Source organism: Homarus americanus, unplaced genomic scaffold, assembly GCF_018991925.1.
Source record: "Homarus americanus isolate GMGI-L3 unplaced genomic scaffold, GMGI_Hamer_2.0 scaffold51458, whole genome shotgun sequence".
In the NCBI taxonomy this organism is placed as follows: domain Eukaryota; kingdom Metazoa; phylum Arthropoda; class Malacostraca; order Decapoda; family Nephropidae; genus Homarus; species Homarus americanus.
This window is the reverse complement of record NW_024755315.1, coordinates 45,293-66,695: the sequence shown is the minus strand read 5'-3', so window position 1 is coordinate 66,695 and position 21,403 is coordinate 45,293. Positions and strand designations below refer to the sequence as shown.

The 21,403-nt window shown below is 44.9% G+C and overlaps 1 protein-coding gene across 2 annotated transcripts in view; it reads left to right on the top strand.

Moving 5' to 3' along the window:
• Positions 1-21,403, top strand: part of LOC121856497 (histamine H1 receptor-like) — a 262,478-nt gene that overhangs the window by 215,645 nt on the left and 25,430 nt on the right. For both annotated transcript variants that reach the window (XM_042352088.1, XM_042352089.1), the window contains one exon: positions 15,058-15,240. The gene's annotated coding sequence lies outside the window, so the exon portion shown is untranslated. The remainder of the gene's footprint in view (positions 1-15,057; positions 15,241-21,403) is intronic.

The following is a 21,403-nucleotide window of genomic DNA, read 5'->3' as shown; positions in this document are numbered from 1 at the left end:
TTTACCTGATGCATCGATGACTTGGAGTTGTGTGGAGTGTATCACTCTTCCTCCTCCTCCTCCTCCTCCTCCTCCTGTTCCTCCTCTTCTTCCTCTTCCTGTTCCTCTTCCTCCTTCTCCTCCTGTTCTCCTCTTCCTGTTCCTCTTCCTCTTCTTCCTCTTCCTCCTCTCTTCTTAATCTTCTTCCTTTTCTTCTATCTCCAGTTCTCTTTCTTCTTCTTCCTCAATCCTCCTCCTCTTCCTCCTCCTGTTCTTTCTTTCTCTCCTCCTGTTTCTATTCCTCCTCCTTCCTCCTCCTCTTCCTCCTCTTCGTACTTACTAAGTTCATTCCTTTGAGATTCACGTCATTATTCTTACCATCTGTGTGTGTGTGTGTGTGTGTGTGTGTGTGTGTGTGTGTGTGTGTGTGTGTGTGTGTCCCCTCATACGCCTCTTGTCACTCATACTCTCCCACTGCCCTCAACCCCCAGTCACCTACATCCCCTCTCCCCACCCACATCCCCCCTTCTCCCCACCCACATCCCCCACCCATCCTCCCCCACCCACATCCCCCTCCCCCACATCCCCCCTCCCACCCATCCCCCCTCATCCCTCCCCCATCCTCCACCATCCCTCCCCACATCCCCCTCCCCACATCCCCCTCACCCACATCCCTCCCTCACCATCCCTCCCTCATCCCTCCTCACCCCATCCCTCCCCCACCATCCCTCCCCCCACCCCATCCCCTCCCCACCCATCCCCCTCCCCACATCCTCCCCACATCCCCCTCCCCCCCCACATCCCCTCCCTCACCCACATCCCTCCCCACCCACATCCCCCTCCCCACCCATCCCTCCTCACCCACTATCCCTCCCCCCCACAAACCTAAGACTCACCCAGACAATAACAACAATTTTCTCTCACCATTAATCAACTAATACCTCGTTCTCTCATTAACGACTCGGCCACGCGACCAATTACAGGGCCAGATAGCCTTAATGGTGTGAGGGGTGGGGGTGGGGGTGGGGGTGGGGAAGAAGTGGGAAAGGGGGAAGATATTAGTGTCTTGAGTTATTTTTCTCCCGGGTTAGAGAGGAGATAGAGATAGTTATGGTATAGCGATGGAGATAGGGAGACTAAAAAGATCTGTCACTGAAGACTTAACCCGGGCTAAAGATCTGCCACCGTCACATCTCTTAACACCCTGAGGAATCATTCAGTAAACTTAGCAATATTTCTACACCTCCCCTTCTTCTTTCTCCCCCTTCTCCTCCCCTCTTCTCCCCTTCTCCTCCCTTCCCCCTCTTCTCTCCCCTTCTCTCTCCCCTCTCTCCCCTCTTTCTCCCCTCTTCTCCCCCTCTTTCCCCCTCTTCTCCCTCCTTCTTCTCCCCTCTCCCCTTTCTCCCCCTCTTCTCCCTTCTCCCCTCTTCTCCCCTCCCTCTTTCTCCCCCTCTCCCCTTCTCCCCCTCTCCCTCTTTCTCCCCTCTCCCCTCTCTCCCCTCTCCCTCTTCCCCTTCTCCCTCTCCCCTCCCTCTCCCTCTTCTCCCCTCTTCTCCCCTTCTCCCCTCCTCTCCCCTCTTCTCCCCCCTTCCCCTCTCCCCTTCTCCCCCCTCTTCCCCCCTTCTCTCTCCCCTCTCTCCCCTCTTCTCACCCCCCTTCCTTTCCCTTCTCCCCCTTTCTCCCCTTCTCTCCCCTGTCCTAGTTTTCATTATCATGTACCAAATCATCTTGGGATATAATTTGAGGTAAAGTATAGTATGTATGTATGTATGTATGTATGTATGTATGTATGTGTGTGTGTGTGTGTGTGTGTTGTGATTTTTATGCATGTATGTCTGTATGTAAGGTATGTCTGTATGTATGTAAGGTATCTAATATACTATAGGACTAGCCGTTGAAGGAAATCTGCCGTGATGTCAGGGTGGAACCGACTCTCCTTCCATTGGACGGTGAGAATTTCCAACATAGGACTTCAAACACATCCAACGAAGCTTGTGTTGACGTCAGTGCTCAAGGATTCTGGATGCGGGGACAGCGAGCCTTCTTTGACATCAGGATTTTTTTTATCCCATGGCCGCATGTCACCGTAACTCAGCTCTCGATGCTGCACACAGGAGGAGCGAGAACGACAAGATAAGGGCATACGGGGAGAGAATTCAGAACGTTGATCAAGGCAGCTTCACTCCTCCAGTGTTCACAACCTCTGGTGGGATGGGACCAAGTGCAAGATGCTTCTATGCCAGACTCGCGGAGGTGATCTCCGAACAGTAGTAGTAGCCCAGAAGTTATGTTACAGCCTGGATGAGATGTCGACTGTCCTTCTCTCTCCTTAGGTCGGCTTTGCTCTGCCTCAGGAGAACGAGAGCATCGGCCCCAAAGCCGACAACAGTTGCAGATATTAACTATGAGGCAACAGTCACTGAATGCCGCATAGATCTGCGGCTCAACTAATTCAACACAGCCAGGGTGCTAGGGTAGCTACTTATGTATTAGGATATTTAATTTTACGGTAATAAAATGGTGGCGAAGGTGTGGCTATTGGGGAAGGCTGGAGGCCATTAATTATTAATTGTAGTTGTAATAGTACTAGTTGTTGTAGTTGTTGTTGTTGTAGTGGTCGTAGTGTAGTTATTATTATTACTTTATTATTGTTAGCATCAGTATGTTTGTATGCATGTATTTATTTTTATTATTATTATTATTATTATTATTATTATTATTATTATTATTATTATTATTATTACTGTTGTTGTTGTTGTTATATTTTGGGGTTATAGATAGTAATAGTTGCTAGTAGATAGTAACAAAGAACAGTTAATAGCAGGCACTAGTAATTGTTACAGGTAGAGGAGAGGAAGGGGGGCGAGGGGAGGGTAGAGTCACAGTGAGATATGGCCGCCACCTTGATCTGTCACACTGCTCTTTGTCAGCTGTCAGTGGACACATTAACAAGGGTTTGTCCGGACGCTCACCTGTGTCTGTTTCTGTCTGTCTGTCTGTCTGTATCTCTGTGTGTGTCTGTCTACGTCTGTTTGTGTAAGTGTATGTATGTATGCATGTGTGTGTCTGTATGTGTATGAGTATGGTGTGATCATCAGCGGAGAGTGGTTTAATGGGCCCCAGTTCTCATAACCCCAGTCCTAACAGACCCCAGATAGATAGATAGATAGATAGATAGATAGATAGATAGATAGAGTCTCCACATCTCTTAACTAAACAAAAACACAATTAAGGAAAACAAATACAAACAACAACAATAACAAACACAGTGACCACAACACACCCTCAGCTTCCTGTCCAATCCTGTATAATGTATCCAAACAAGGGGATGAGTGTGTGTTAATCGGGTGAGTGTAAGTGTAAAAGTGTGTGTGTGTGTGTCTGTCTGTCTGTGTGTCTGTCTGTCTGTCTGTCTGTCTGTCTGATGCCATTAGAAAATAAAACGTAATACTTATTTTTTGATTGATTGATTTATGGAGAGAGAGAGAGAGATATATATAGAGAGATAAAGATAGAGATAATACCACCTCTAGTTGCCATATAGGTCTGTCAGCGCCATCTGTTGAGAGCACCACACATGACGGCGTCTCTTGGCTGTGAAGAAGACCGTTTTTGGCACCTACAGGAGATGTCTGGCGCCTCACACTCTTAAACCATCAATCGTGGATGAGAGCGAGTGATGTATAGTGACTTGTTCGTGAAGTACTTGTCACGTGTGTGTGTGTGTGTGTGTGTGTGTGTGTATGTACCCTCATCCGTGTGTGTTTATGTTCCCTTGTATGTATGTTTGTGTAAGTATCCGTGTGTGTGTGTGCGTGTAGGTACCCTTGTCTGTCTGTCTCGTTCTTTGCAGGAGGAAGGGTGATGATCATTATGCCCCGCTGTGCTGTTTAGAGGGATATATAGCGTTACTTTTGCCTGTGTATTTATCTGTCTGTCTCTCTTACCAAGACTCGTTTCCACACGTTGATGAAACTCTTCTTAAACTGAGAGACATACAGTTAACAGCTTCACACACACACACACACACACGCACTCTCTCTCTCTCTCACACACACACACGCACACGCACTCTCTCTCACACACACACACACACACGCACACGCACTCTCTCTCTCTCTCACACACACACACACACACACAGTAGGCGTATAACGAGTCAACAACACAATAATTATCATTCTCAACAACATGGACTTCCGCCTCGCCTGAATATTATACCAATTGTTGTTACTAAAATTGTTCATAACAGTGTGTGTGTGTGTGTGTCTGTCTGTCTGTCTGTCTGTCTGTCTGTCTGTCGGGTCTGTCTGTCTGTCTGTCTGTCTGTCTGTTAGGATGAGTGATAGAGTGAAACATAGATGATATGCTTTTAAAACCACAAATGTGTTTTTTCAGTATTAACTAAAATAACAAATCCGGTAAACACGACCTAGATAAATGTTTACAAAATGCCAAAGTATCATTTATAATATTTATGAGTTATTAATGTAGTGATGATAACTGTAACGCCATTCTATAACAAAAACAAATAACAAATTAACAAAAACAGCGTTAAACTTTCAAGCTTTAGTGATAATGTAAATAAACTGGTCGCGCCATCAACGCCGTCTGTCGCCCTGATAAACAAACACAGGACCAATTACTGTTTTCAATCAGTTTTAGCCGAACAATGTTGTGTTTGGTGTACAGACCGACGGACAATAACAAACAGATAATTAATAGCGAGATACGAAGAGAATATGATAATAAAACAACACTCGAGAAACATAAATAACGAGATGGTAACGAAATAGAGACAAAAACTAACGAAACATCCTCAAAAGACGAGAAAATAAGAAAATATTACGTAATAAAATGACGAATAGCGAATAACCGAACGAAGTGAAACGCCAAATCATCAACCCAAAACAATCCCCCACCCCAAAAAAAAAAATGTAAATTAATGTAACAAAACAATGAATTTCCGACACACTAAAAAAAAAAAAAGTTTCGAAACAGTGAAGCAATAAGACAGGTACTGACTTTCCGCCCAGTTACCCTCCCCTCTGAGTGGCTCCATCAGGTTCGAACCAAATAATGGAAGTGAACCCAACGAGAGTGAAACATTATTGCCACACCGCGACACACTGCTGGTTCACTGCCTCGCTCTCCTGCCTGCCCTCTGAATCACGGTACGAACTCTCTCTCTCTCTCTCTCGTCATTAAACTACCATCCTGAAAGAGTTAAACCATAGACGTCAAAGAGTTAAATCATCATTCTCAAGGGGTTAAACCATTATCTTCAAGGGTTAAACCATCATTCTCAAGGGTTAAACCATTATCCTCAAGGGTTAAACCAGTATCCTCAAGGGATTAAATCATCATTCTCAAGGGTTAAACCATTATCCTCAAGGGGTTAAACCATCATCTTCAAGGGGTTAAACCATCATTCTCAAGGGGTTAAACCATCATTACCCAGGAGTTAAACCACCAACCGATTAAACCATCGTTGTCAAGGAATTCAAGACAGACAGACAGACAGACAGACAGACACGCTAATGATGTTGTAACGATTGGTAATGAAGAGACTAAACTATATACTGTATATATATATAAATCATTTAGAACATCAAAAGCTCTCTCAACTACTCGCTGGGGTGTAAGAGTTCTACTGTTGACTTTCCCTATATACTTTTCCGCTTCAGGTGACGACTAAAAATTTTCTCCAAAATCTTTATACTTTCACACTAAAAATAGAAAGTTGAGGTTTATTTAGGAGTCTTAAAAGTTCCATATATATATTTTTGTGGGGTGGGTGGCGAGGGAGGGGTGGGGGGAACTAATTTGTGTTTAGTGGTCCACGTGTCTAGTTAAGGTAGAGTCTTTGTTAACTTTTGCCGCCATTTTATACGTTAGAGTTCGCGTGGTAAGATTTGGGGATTTAATTTTTTTCTTAACTGGTGCTAAGTTAATGTTATCTAGTCAAGGTAGAGTCTTAGTCTAATGTAGCCGCCATTTTGTATTTTATTCCTCCCCCTGAAGTGATGTTACGTTAATGTTATCTAGTTAAGGTAGAGTCTTTGTTTAATATTGACGTCATTGTTAATATTACGTAAATCCTGTGTGTAAATTATCAGTATGTAAATTAGCAGGCAGCTACCAAACAGGGAGGTACTACCGCCTGGGAAGATATTGGAACCATAATGTGTTGTCTAATGGTAGACCCTGCTGCCATATGTGACCAAGTCCCAGGTTGATGATCTGTCTTTCTGCCTCATTTACACACAATTGCAGGGTCTCAATTGTTTCTCTTACTATTGACAACACAACATACTGTACATATAGCGTTTCTCACTATTGATTATTGTTTTTCTTTTCTTTATTATCATTATTACAGTGTTGTTATTTTTATTATTATTTTATTTTACTTTTTATTATAAATTTTATTTACTATGAATTACTATTATTATTAAATTTTCGCCCCCCAGGCCCCGATGTGGGTCAGTGACCTGTGCCCAGGTGGGCTAATCCCTACCCCCCCCAAAAAAAAAGTAAATATCTATCTAAATTTACAATAATATTACGTAAGTCGTCTATATAAACATGATATAAACCTGTAAATCCGTGCTGGTATATAAATCGTCTATATAAGCATGATATAAACCCGTAAATCCGTGCTGGTATAAAATTCGTCTATATAAACATGATATAAACCCGTAAATCCGTGCTGGTATAAAATTCGTCTATATAAACATGATATAAACCCGTAAATCCGTGCTGGTATAAAAGTCGTCTATATAAACATGATATAAACCTGTAAATCCGTGCTGGTATATAAATCGTCTATATAAACATGATATAAACCCGTAAATCTGTGCTAGTATAAAAATCGTCTATATAAACATGATATAGAAGTTTTATAACGTAGTGTATACCGTGTGAGTAATGAGTACATCCCACCTGGGGCCAGAGAAGGTCTTTAAAATTCTCTAAGGACTCGTGTCTCAGGGAGGAGGTGAGAGAAGGAGGAGAGAGAGAAGAAAAAGATGGTAAATGAGGAGGAGTAGGAGGGTGAGTGAGGAGGGGAGGGGGGGAGAGGGAGTTGAAGGAGGAGACGGGGGAGGGGTAGAGGGTGGAGAGGTTAGGTAAGGAGGGGAAGGAGGAGGAGGAGAGGGGGGAGGGTAAGTTGGAGATGAGGAGTGGAAGGAAGAGGGGGAAAATAAATGAAGATGGGGAGGAGGAGAGAAGAGAGTTAATGAAGAGGCGAAGAAGAAAAGGAGAGGCTAAATAAAAAATAGAGATTGAGAAGAGAAGAGAAGAGGGTAAATAAACAAGAAGGTCTGGACGAGAGAGAGAGAGAGAGAGAGAGAGAGAGAGAGAGAGAGAGAGAGAGAGAGAGAGAGAGAGAGTAACCCCAAACTCCTTCCACAGCTCTGTAAACACTTTTCCCTGCTGTGACCTTGACCTTTGACCTATCCCCACTATAAGTACAAGGGCTTTAGGGGTCACCACAGACACAATACCTGTTAAGTCTGAATATTGTAGCTCTTAGCGTTCTTGAGTTATGGTATGGACAAGGTTAGTTAGTCAGTCAGTCAGTCAGTCAGATGGGTATGGCCTGCACTGACTGTCCTACTCATGTGAAAAACAGAAATAAAACAACACAACAGATAAAACACTCACACCACACACACACACACGGAAGACCCTGAATGTGAGGCGGCCAAAATTGGACCTGCTATTGGTAGTCCCCTTACACCACGTCTCTCCTCCTCCTCCTCCCTCCTCCTCCTCCTCCTCCTACCATCACCTCCTCCTCTACCATCACTCTCCTCCTCCTCCCTCTTCCTCCTCCTCCTCCTCCTCCTCCTCCTCCTCCTCCTCTACCATCACTCTCCTCTACCATCACTCTCCTCCTCCTCCTCCTCTTCCTCCTCCTCCTCTCTCTCCTCCTCCTCTACCATCACTCTCCTCCTCTACCATCACTCTCCTCCTCCTCCTCCTCCTTCCTCCTCCTCCTCCTCTCTCCTCCTCCTCCTCTACCATCACTCTCCTCCTCTACCATCACTCTCCTCCTCCTCCTCCTCTCCTCCTCCTCCTCCTCCTCCTCCTCCTCCTCCTCACCATCACTCTCCTCCCTACCATCACTCCCTCCTCCTCCTCCTCTTCCTCCTCCTCCTCCTCCTCCTCCTCCTCTACCATCACTCTCCTCTCTCCATCACTCTCCCTCCTCCTCCTCTCCCTCCTCTCCTCTCCTCCTCCTCCTCCTCTCCTCCTCCTCCTCCCTCCTCCTCTCACTACCATCACTCTCCTCCTCTACCTCACCTCCTCATCTCCTCCTCCTCCTCCTCCCACCATCACCTCCTCCTCCACCTCCTCTACCATCACTCCTCCTCCCCCACCATCACTCTCCTCCATCACTCTCCTCTACCATCACCTCCCACCATCACTCTCCTCCTCTACCATCACTCTCCTCCTCTACCATCACTCTCCTCCTCTACCATCACTCTCCTCCTCCTCTACCATCACTCTCCTCCTCTACCATCACTCTCTCCTCCTCCTCTACCATCACTCTCCTCTCTACCATCCTCTCCTCCTCCTCTACCATCACTCTCCTCCCTCTACATCCTCTCCTCCTCCTCTACCATCACTCTCCTCCTCTACCATCACTCTCCTCCTCTCCATCACTCTCCTCCTCTACCATCACTCTCCTCCCTCTACCACCACTCTCCTCCTCTACCATCACTCTCCTCCTCTCTCCATCACTCTCCTCCTCCTCTACCATCCTCTCCTCCTCTACCATCACTCTCCTCCTCCTCTACCATCACTCTCCCAGACATCTTGGGAGTGGTAAAGCTCATAAACCAATCAGGAAGAGAATTTCGGTAATGTTAACTTGGCCCATCCGAGTTTCTTAGAACATTTCGTCTGTACATTCCATTACAGTCTGTCTGTCTGTCTGTCTGTCTGTCTGTCTATCTGTCTGTCTGTCTGTCTGTCTGTCTGTCTGTCTGTCTGTCTGTCTGTCTGTCTGCCAGCGTGTGTTCTATCTGAATATACTCTCTCTCTCTCTCTCTCTCTCTAAAACCACCAAACCAATCCCGACCTCACCTAATTTAATAAAATTTAACCTAATCTAACCTAACCTAACCTAACCTAACCTAACGAACAGTAGGTCACCTTTAACATACCATTGTCTTAAGGGGTGAGAGAGAGAGAGAGAGAGAGCTAATTCATTAACCCTTAATGTATATCAACACAACCACACGAACCTGAAGTCATCTGAGATCATCTTTGGTCAGCTAGAGTCATCTGAGGTCATCTTAGGTCAGCTGTGTTCATTTGAAGTCATCTGAGGTCAGCTGAGGTCATCTTAGGTCAGCTGTGATCATTTGAAGTCATCTTAGGTTAACTGGGGCCATCTTAAGTCTTTGCTATAAGCTTCAATAATAATTAATCGATACAGAGAGGCGAGTGTGTGAGCCTCTTCTCTTGTAGGCATTAAGACGTTACCAGCTTACTGTACCGCCCCCAGCCTCCTGCTGGTGAGAACCTAGCCAGCTGGGAGCGTCGCCCCCTGGGGGTGTCGCCCCCCCCCTGGGAGTGTCGCCCCCCTGGGAGTGTATGTGAGTGTCGCCCCCCCTGGGAGTGTCGCCCCTGGGAGTGTCGCCCCTGGGAGTGTCGCCCCTGGGAGTGTCAGTGTAGCCCCTGGGAGTGTCGCCCGAATGTACAGGAGTGCATGGCAGTGCCTGGGGTATGTGGGAGTGTCGCCCCTGGGAGTATGTGGGAGTGTCCCCTGGGAGCAAATGTGGGAGTATGTGTGTCACCCCTGGGAGTGTATGGAGTGTTACCCCTGGGAGTGTCCCCTGGAAGGGTGTATGGCAGTGCCGCCCTGGGGTATGTGGGAGTGTCACCCTCTGGAGTATGTGGAGTGTCGACCCTATGGGGTAAGTGTATATGTGGAGTGTCGCCCCCTGAGTATGTGGGAGTATCGTCCCCTGGGAGTATGTGGGGGTGTCACCCTGCAGTATGTGGGAGTGTCGCCTCCTGGCAGTAGTATGTGGGATGTTGTCTGGGTATGTGGGAGTGTCGCCCCCTGGGTATGTGGGAGTATCGTCCCCTGGGAGTATGTGGGTGTCAGTATGTGGGAGTGTCGCCTCCAGCCCCCCCTGGATGTGGGATCATGTGGGAGTATCGTCCCTGGGAGTATCGTGGGTATGTGGGAGTGTCGCCTCCTGGGAGTATGTGGGAGTATCGTCCCCTGGGGTGTGGGGTGTCGCCCCTGGAGTATGTGGGAGTGTCGCCCCTGGAATATGTGGGAGTGTCACCCTCTGAGTATGTGGGAGTGTCGCCCCTGGGTATGTGGGAGTGCCCCTGGGTATGTGGGTCGCCCTGGGTATGTGGGAGTATCGTCCCTGGGGTATGTGGGGATGTCGCCCCTGGAGTATGTGGAATGTCGCCCCTGGGTATGTGGGGAGTATCGTCCCCTGGGAGTATGTGGGGATGTCGCCCCTGGGTATGTGGTAGTGTCGTCCCTGAGTATGTGGGAGTGTCGCCCCCTGGAGTATGTGGGAGTGTCGTCCTTTGGGTATGTGGAGTGTCGCCCCCTGGGTATGTGGGAGTGTGGGAGTATGTGGGAGTATCGTCCCTGGGATTGTGGGGTGTCGCCCCTGGGTATGTAATGTCTGGAGTATGTGGGAGGTCGTCCCCTGAGTATGTGGGAGTGTCGCCCCCTGGGTATGTGGGAATGTCGCCCCTGGATTATGTGGGAGTGTCGCCTCCTGGAGTATGTGGAGATCGTCCCCTGGGATTATGTGGGGTGTCGCCCCTGGAGTGTGGGAATGTCGCCCCTGGAGTATGTGGGAGCGTCGCCTCCTGGGGAGTATGTGTTGGGGGTATGTGGGGGTGTCGCCCCCTGGAGTATGTGGGAGTGTCACCCCCTGGAGTATGTGGGAGTGTCGCCCCCTGGAGTATGTGGGAGTGAGCCAAGTAGCCAAATTGTGGTAAGTTTGACATAAAAATTCTGCCGGAGGTGTGGTGGTCGGGGGAAGTTGTGGAGGAGATATTGATGGTTTGGGTCCCCTCCCGTCTCCCTCTCACACACACACACACACAAGCTCTAATACTAGGTAATACCTTCAGTGCTGTATGTAAGGGAATCATACCTTTTCTCATAATTAATAGATCTTAAATGATAACAAGAAAATCGTTTACGCTACTAATTACGTGTTGGTAACCTGGCCCCATCTGTCATTACACCTCCTCCACAACACCACCGTCACCCATTATTATTTTTGGGGGTTTTGGGGGTAAAAAAAAAAAACTGATAAATGCTAAAATATTTTTTTGTCAGAACAAATCATGTCGTAGAAATTTTAGTACAGTATATTTTCAAACGAAATAACGTGACGTAGTGGACTATCGCTCAGGGACATTCAGGAATAAATTACGGATTTAAAATCGGACGTCAAAGAGAATAGCTGTACATTAATTGTGTTACGCTGAAGTATCGAATAAAAAATATGATTTGAAAAGACATTCATAGTCACCACGTTTATATCATCTCTTTGCTGAATATACATACAAATATTGGTCATATTTACTGCCTGGATGAAGGATCACCGCTTGACGGCCGGCCTCGTCTCTGGGCATGTACTTGCTCTTGAACGTACTGTATCTGTACCTGCGTCAGAGTTCGTCTTGTTTGATCTTGTATGAGCTCACACTCGGTGTCATCACAACACTCTCTGGTAAATTGTTCTACGAGTTCTTAGCTCTCACTCCAAAAAAGTTTGCCCTCACAGTTTTCTTTACTTGTTGCTTCTTCAACCTTAGGTCGTGACCCTTTTTTTTCCATTTTTTTTTAGAAAATTAACTGTCATTTATACTGTACTCTGAAGGTATTATATTTTTTATTTCCAAGAAAAAATGTGAAACATTAAAATGAAGCTCAATAACAATAGTACTGTAGTCTGTCCTTATTTGACAGACGTTTTCTTTGGATAGTTGGTCATTCTGCCATCAAGCGGCGCCAAGGTCTCGCTGTGGCTTCTCATTAAAAATAATGGTTTTAAAGGAGAATTACACTTCTATACTGAATACTCCCGAGTTGAAGTTGAAGGCAGTGACTGTGACCGTAATACTCTCACCAAGAATTCCACCTAAAACTAGCGCCATACATAACACACAACCAGCTATACAATGGGATTACTGAAGGAAAAAGCGAAAGGAACATGGTTAAACTTGTGTGTGGCGTAGTTAGCCTTCGTCCATTCTCTGTAAGTACGTTCACCATAACAATAACAGTAAGCCTCGGGGGTATGTTGGTGGCCATTTAACACCTCCAGTTGTGCTCAGTGTAGGTCCTATAACAACAACAATGAAAGAGAAACCTAATTCTAGTTCTTGTTGAAACTTTACCCTGTAGTGATTTTTAGAGCCCGAGATAAGTTTTTAGAGCCCAAGTTAAATTTTTAGAGCCTGAGTTAAATTTTTAGAGCCTGGGTTAAGTTTTTAGAGCCTGAGTTAATTGTCAGTGGAAAATACCAGAATGCAGGTATTTTCACATAATCTTATTGGAAAAACATACTCTTTTGGCCACTCATGTAAATGGTTTATGAATTCTGAAGAAGCATTACAGAAACAATCCTTATATTTTGTTTAGATTAGGTGAAGGGAGTATCAGCAGTGATTCCTCATTCTACCCACACCTTAACATTACCTGCCTTACATTACAAGAACAAACCAACCACTCATATAGTGTTGGGAGAGAACAAACCAACCACTCATATAGTGTGGGGAGCTCATTTCAATGCTGTTAAAAATTACTGAATTTTCTGTAAGTTCTGTTAGGCTATTCTTACATTACCTAAAATCTGTAATTGCTATTTTCACATCTTCACCAAACCAGACATGAATCAAATTTTCATTGTATCCTTGTATTGCAGTCAAATTATATGTCTGTATATAAATACTGTAGTCAAATTATTTTTATAAGATGAGCTGTAATTTATAATAAACCTTATGAATATGAAACAGGATATAGTTAAATGATGATTTCTTTGCATATCTATATATTTATTATAAACTGATGGAAAATGAAACAGATGACCAATTTGGTTATAATATGAAATTAAATTTTATATAACAAGATAACAAAACATGATGACTACTCACTACATAGAAATGAATCAAGAAAGAATTTACAAAATCTAAAAAAAGAAAAACACAACGTAAAAACAAACTCAATATTACATACTTCTCAATGACAACAGAAGAATGACAGAACTTGCATGTCAATGAATACACTAAAAGAATCTACAGTATTTATAATATCTTAAGTCTCTGCTGGTGCTATTAACCTTCTGCTAATGCACTTAAGTCATCTGCCTTAGCTAAGACCATAAAAAGTAATTTACGTGCATTAGAATCTTCTTTAGCCGAACTCTTCAAGGCTCGGAATTGAAATTGGCCCGGATTTTTCCGAGGCGTATTTTCTGAAAATTCCAGAAACTCTTCATTTTTTCCTGATCTGTGAACAAATTCAGAGGATGAAATAATGATTAATTCTGGGAAATTACAGAAAGTTGCCAAATTTATCTGTTCCAGGTCTGGGAGCCTATTCCGAGGTTAGGTTAGGTAGCAATTTCCAGAATCTTCCCAGTACAGTAAACGGAAAAATTCCACATCATCCATGACACCAAGAATTATTTCTTCAGTTTCGGTGAAAGGTGAATAGTCAGCTGTACCTGGAAGTGAAAATAAAGGCATTGAAATTGTGTAGTTAAATTTGCGAATTCTGAAACATATTTATTTATGAAGGTTGATATTTAGAAGTTGCCATCACCTACGTACATATTCTGGGTAATTTTTGTCTGTTAAACTATTTAAAATAAATAAAATCCTACAGAAACACGGATCTTTTAGGTTTAATATACAACACTCAAAAAATTTAAAAATATTTTTTTTCAGTGTAGATTTTTTTGATGTTTCCAAAAATGTGATCTTTTTTTCTTTTCTTTTTTATAAATTCATAGAAAAAGTTATAGCCCTCTAAAAGTTTAATGTTCTACATCGAAATGTTATCCTAACCAAAGCTAACTGGTAAAAATGGGTGATCTTAAAATCCTAAAATTCCCTGGATGATCGAAAAGATAATAATACCATCAATTTCTTTTATTTTGGAAGGCATTATTAATTTTTGTTGGAATCATACAAGGCCAATGTGTTCACAATTGATTCTACTATACTTGTAGACAAAATATAGAATGGCTGTGTACAGTACTGTAGATCATCATTGCCATTAAGCATATGGAAATCCTTGATAGTTGCCATCTATAATGAAAACAAAAACAGGAAAAATCACGTATGCAAAAACTGGCAAATGTGCTAGAGCCTGGCAACTACCCCGGTACAGGCTACTGGGTATTTAAACTAACGCAATATATATTTTGGTAATGTGGCCGATTATTATTTATTGTGCTCATTACAAAAATTGGGTTGACATCATTCCCGATAAGGGACGTGATTTATCATCCCAGATGGAGCAGCTCTCACCACTCTCCAACTTAGGATTTTTGTTTATTTAGATTAATTTGACTTCCATACATTCCTACACATAAATTATTTGGATTAGCTATCTTAAAGGCTTACCTTTGGTGATGGTTAGGAGGATTTGAAGTATGTAAGCGGCGATGAGGCAAGTAGTGGCTGCCGGATGTCCCCATACAAACTTGGAATTCTTTGAAAAAGAACAATAAAATCTTCGTAAGCTGTTTCATATGGAGGATATCTTAAAAAAAATATATTATTCCTTTGCAGATTTCTACAATTTATGTACAGTACATCCAATTCTGTTTATTTTAGTTTGGTTTCAAAATATAGTTCCATAGTAGTATGCATCGCAGTTTTTTTTATAAGCATCGAAGGATTCTTGCAAAACGCCCATCGGGATACCACAGCAGTGTGTACACGACGGCAGTTCTTGCATATGGCCTATATGTCGTCGTAATCAAACCGTGGATTGGTTGCTGGGGTTAAGATTTTGTCTGGTGCGCCAAGACTCTTTAGTAAAGATGTGTTTTTTCTCTCTTACAGAACCACCATCTCCAGTGCTGCCAGATGACGCCCTTGATACCCATACCTTTCTAACCAACCACTACCTACCACCACTACCCACCACCCCACGTACCCCACTACCACCACTCCACCCACCTCACCCACCTACCCAACTACCACCATCACCACGTGACAATGGAACACCGCCACTTCATCGCTGAGGTAAGTGACACATTATTATTTCTTACCAATAATTCTCATAATTATTATCAAGAGTTTTGAGATAAATTAACATAACATTGAAGTGGCCGAGGCTTACTTAGGCCTAGGGTACAGTACAGTACACGTGGTTTACGTAGGCTTAGGGTACAGTACACGTGTTTTACATAGGTCTATGGTACAGTACACGTGGTTTACATAGACCTAGGGTACAGTACACGCGGTTTACATAGGCCTAGGGTACAGTACACGTGGTTTACATAGGCCTAGGGTACAGTACACGTGGTTTCCAAAGGTCTAGGGTACAGTACACGTCGTTTGCGTAGGCCTATGGTACAGCACATTGTATACTAAGCTTCTGGTATGCAAGGAGACAGAAACTGACACTGCACTCGACAGCCTTCACTTCCTCATCTGTCAAGTCAGGTACCCATTTGCACGTTTCGAGGGGGGGGGTTGTCCCGGTCACGAACCAGAGCACCTTAAGACGGGAGGTGAGTTGTGTAATCACTCAACCACGCAATAAAGTGCAAACTGGGATAGATTGGATAGATGAACTTCTTTACTGCTGTTGGTTGATGTTGACTTTGATATTAATGATGGAAATTAATCTGATATAGTTTTTATGGGGGGAGGGTAGGTGGGCGGCGGGATGGTTAATTGGTGTATTCGACAGGTGGTTTTGGTTTTGTGTTTCTTGGTGTAGAGAACAGTTGACGAATATGACGAGGGCTGCCTGTAGCACTGTGTCTTGGTTAAGTTAGGTTGGAACGAACTTATTAGGTCAGGACTCCACAATATGACATTTAAGTCAGGATGGGGTCCGGTACAGCTGGGGTCTAATAGGACTAGGCCCCAAGGTCCACAAACAAAATACCGAGGAATATTTGGCGTCACACAACCAGACGTTCGTTCAGATTCTTCCAGGATAAGAAAACCCATCTGGTGACGTCAGAGTGTTGGCGTAAGTCTTGGTGTCTTACTGAAGTGAGGCGGTGAAGCCCTCCTCTCCTTCCTGGCGGGCTGTTTCTGGTCTAGTGTGTGGTGGTAGTCACACCCATGACCGACCCTGTTGAGGACCTGCACCACGTCCGTCACGCGTTCATCACACGCGCGTTTCTACTCTATTCATATGGCTATTCAGTTTTATTGGTCAGTTTCATTATTCAATGTTATTATTATTACCATCATCATCTTCCCCACTTTATTACGTCTCTTCAGTATTCATCTTTATCTTCATCATCAGAGTATCAGCCACCAGCTCCCTCCTTTCAGCCGCCTCACAGAAACAAAATCTAATCTACCTTTGACGTTTGTGCCGTGTCTGACCTCGAGGACGTGGAGTCAGACCCTCATCCCTCATGAAATGGGAGGATCAAAGCCTCTCAGTGTAGCCGCCTCGTCAAACTGATCCTTTAAAGAGCCGAGTGTAATTGTGTTGTGGTGCTGGCGGTGTGTAAATGGTTTCTCTCTCTCTCTCTCTCTCATAGTGTTGCAGAAGTACGTATAGATTAGCTTTCTTCCTGAACTGCTTGTGTTCCCCGTTGTCACACACACACACACACTTACAAGCAGCTTGGCGTTACCTTATTGGTCAATTCGTTCACCCGGAAGACTCTGAAAAAAAATCAATTTAAGTGTATATTTTATTAATTTTCTCTTCCAATCAGCGTGAAATAAAATTATATCCTCATTTAAAAAAAAATACAGGTTTGATAATTATTTTATGCTGAATTTATAGAGAAATCATTCATATATGCAGGAAGAGAATGAAGTGTTTTATACGTCAGGCAGCAGTATTTTGTGCACTATACAATATTATACACTAGAGATGATTGTATCTATATCATCTGATTATATATATTCTTCATATTTATTTGTATTTCTTAAGTTCAGAATATGTTTTGTTTGTACTTAATCGATCAATTAGAGCCGTCGTTTAATAGTGCATATCTGTTGTGTCTGTATGAGGGAACCAGACAACGCTCCAACTGCCGCCACGAACATGAACAAAAAATAAGGTTCCAACGATACTAGAGAAAGTCTGGCCCAGATACTGTTATTCTGAAGTTATAACCTTGTAAGTTTTCCTCTTAGTTTACTCCAGGAATCACAACAAACAGACTTAACGCTCGTTCTCCTAAATAGACAATTATATTTACCGTTACTAGAAAAGTTTATTTTTTGGTACGATGTTTTTCCCTCACGTTTGTCACTACCCGCTACCACACGCACGATGTCTTCCAAACTCTTGTGAGTCTTCGATAAGCTGGGGGAAACTTTTGTCCCTATTATTTTGTGTTATATTGTTTGTGATGTTTGTGTTGTTTGTGTCAGTGTGTGTTTGTGTGGGGCTGGCTCTGCCTTAACGAGGTACATTTCCTTAACTACAGATAAACCAAAGGTAAGGTTAATGTTGGTTACGTTTGGTTAGGTTAGGTTAAAGTTGGTTAGGTTAGGACACAATGATTTTTTTTTATCCTCACGTTAGAGTTTCGGGTTAAGGTACACACGTGTCCCCGGGCAGGAGGATGAGGGGTGGAGAGCTGATGACAGTATAAACATAAAGTGTGGTGGTGTGAGAGTGACGTCAAGTACTCTCTCTCTCTCTCTCTCTCTCTCTCTCTCTCTCTCTCTCTCTCTCTCTCTCTCTCTCTCTCTCTCTCTCTCTCTCTCTCTCTGGCGTGGTGATACTTTTATTTGTCGTGTCATAAAAAAATCAACAACGCCAGTGTTATGAGTTGCTATCGCCTGGCGTTGTCTATCACCACCCTATAGGTCTTACCAGCGCCAACACGAGCAGTCATTTTCGTCTGACGTTACCCTCGAAGCCCCTTGATGACACACCTATCAAAAGTGTTCCTGTTTGTTTCACGTCTCTATTTACGATGATTTTATTGGTGAAAATTACGATCTTTGTTGTTATTTTTAATATTACTCTAGTTATCGTCTTGTTGTTATGTATGAAAGAGGAAGAAGCAATATGGGAGGAGATGCTGGACAGGAGAACAATATTGTGTGGAGAGGAGGCGAGGAATACCAAGAAGAAGAAGACGAGGAAGAGGAGTGTGTGTCGCCCGAGGAGGTAATGAGAGAACGGCACACGAAAGGTTGTTTACAAAAAAATGGAACATTCTGTAGTGGCGTGACCCCCTAAGGGGACAGACGTGCCCATAGGTGCTCTTGATTTCCCGATCGTCCCACAAAGGTCCCCTCAGCCAGCATGGGGGGTCGACATAAACGTCCCAGAAGAGGCTCTATCATAGATGCAGACATCTCTGATACTGATGCCATCGCCAACTCACCTCGTCATACCGAATCCAATTCCCTTCAAGAGTCAGACCCCAGTGATTATGACAGTGACGGTAATGTTTCTATGGGAAGCACTAGTCGGAGCGGAAACACCAATACCACGGACCCTATCACCCTGCCCTCTGCCAACCAGCCAAGTAAGCTGAATCTGTACTTCCCCAATGATTCACTGAAAACCGTAGAGGAACGCTTTAATTGGATGATGAAGTACTGCAGACAACACGGTTTCAACATTCAATTCTGACAAGGTAAGAAACGGAACTTTATCAAGTGTCAGACTCCTGAGGTCTATGAAACACTTAGTACTGTTGGCTTTGACGGGGTTATCCTGGTGCCCCCCCCCCCCAGTAGACACTGATGAATGTTGCCACATCCTAGTGAAACGATTCCCCCTATACGCTGACATCGAAGATGCACGTGACATTAATTCTCGTATACTCAGTATACGTCGACATTACCGGGGGACACCCCACAAGCTGCTGTCATTGTTAAGTGGAAGGGAAGGGAATGCCCAACCACTGTGGAGGCCCACCCAATCCTCCCTCCACTTTATGCAGAACCCTATCACCCCGGGCCTGCATTTTGTGTTATCTGTTCTCATTGGCGTCACACCTTCACTGCCTGCTGCCGACGTGATCGTCCCAGATCGTTTCTGTTCACGTAACCATAACTCCGCCGCCTGTGCCCAGAAAATCAAAGACCACCTTAATGGGGGTGGTGTTGGCGATGTAGTTGACCCCAGGTGTTGTAACTGTGGCGGCCGGCACAATGCTGACTCACGGCAATGCCCCAATCGCCCGTCTGTCCCAGGGGAAAAGCTTCCCCGAAGGCCGTGTCTACCGGGCCACCTCCCTTTGTGTCCCCTCTCTCTCCAGCAGCGCCTCCTTCAACAACACCTGCCTCTGCCTGGCCTCACCTGGCTGCAACACAGCAGTCCCGGCCATCTCCTAACTCAACTACTACTGGTCCTCCTCCCCGTCTCTACTCTGACGCTGTCAGGCCTTGTGCTCCGACCGGTGCCCCTCCCCCCACAACCCCCCTTCAGTGACATGACACAGATCATATCCCTCTTTCAAGAATTTACAACCGTATTGAAAAAACTCTTCGTTACACTCTGTACCACCATCTCCCACCTACTCTTGCCCTCTGTTGCCACCCAGTCACTCACCTCTTCTGGTTTGACACAAGCTGGTTGTCCCCTGTGAGCCCCCTGCTCATTAGCCTACTCCACCGCCGGCGGCCTTCACTACTGGTGTAGTGCCTGCTGCCCCCGAGCGAAGTCCTGCCTCATCTTCACGACATGTGGTGCCTCAACCTGTCCACCCACCGCAAGCCGCGCCCGCTACTGTGTCTGTGCTGTCGCCACGCCTAGTACATTGGCAACCCTGATCCTGGCCGCGCTGTTTGTAAACTTTGTGGTCATCCCGACTCTCACACCCTCTCTCACTACATCCTCACTTGCCCTATGACCTCCTCCTACAGGTCCCCAGCCGTTACCAGCACCTCTTCCCTCCCTGACCAGATATCCCCCCTCCTAGAGACAGGCCTGGCACTTGACATTATTAGGGACCTGCCACACTTTGCCATAAACAGATAAATTGTACCGGGAATTTCCCCCCCACACACTCATCTTTCTGTCACTTTATGTAACTTGCTGACAAAACCTATGACCCTTCAGGCTTTTACGCCCTTAATTTTTGAGTCATAAAGGCAAGCATGAACTACTCATGCTTCCCAGATGGGCGCTGTAAACACTTCTGCGTTTCACCTTGCTCAGGATGTAAGGGGGTGCCCAATAAACTAGCCCTCTCGGGGGCAATCTAATCTAAATCTTCTGTAGTGGGGGGTGGTCGAGGAGGAGGTGGAAGGATGAGGAGGTGTGAGAGAGAGAGAGTGGTATTGGATATAGGATTGAGATGAACGCGTAGTAGATTGGTCTGTGTGTGAGTGTTGCGTCGAGTGGTTTATGGGGCGATGGAAGTGGTTGGTGGGTGTTGGTGAATGGTGGTAGATGTTGGTAGATAGGTAGGTGCTGTTGGGTGAATGGTGGTAGATGTTGGTAGATAGGTAGGTGCTGTTGGGTGAATGGTGGTAGATGTTGGTAGATAGGTAGGTGGTGATGGGTAAGTGGTGGAAGGTGAAGTTAGGATGGTGGTGATAGGTGATACTAGTGCTAGTTGGTGGTTGTGGTAGGTGATGGTAGTTGGTGGTAATAGGTGGTGGTGGGGTACAGGTGATAGTGGTTTATGTACAACGGGACAGAGATAAACCACATGTAATTCCTGAAGCCTTGTAGAGGAAACACCTGGCCACAAGACACTTCACCCATTAGCAAGACAGGTCACATGTTGGGGTGAAAGTGGGTCCCAGGTAAGTGAAAAATACCTCCCTCCTCCCCCTTCCCACCTTCACCCTTCCCTCCCCCCTCCCCTTCTCCCCTCCCCAAATTTATTAATCATTAGACATTGTTTATATCTGTTATCGTCGTCGCCTTCCACGTCGACAATTCGTCTTCCCATGGCGCGTGATTTGGGATATAGATCATATATAGAAATATCAACCATGAGAGTATATTATATTGCTTCTCTTATTTTTTTTCACCCCCCAGGTTACCATTTCATCATTACTCCTCTTCTCCCTCCTCCTTTTCTTCTTCCTCCTCACTCTCCCCTACGCTACGGATACTTGAATGTCTGCCACAGGATGAAGGGGTATGACTAGCCCCCTTTGTTGACACGTACACTCGCCAGGGCCCCTCACATCTCCTATGCAGTGTGAGAGCTGTGATGGAAAGTAAACATCCATTTCAATTATTTAAGTTTCCCCCCTCAAAGTCCAGCAGCCATCCGTTTTC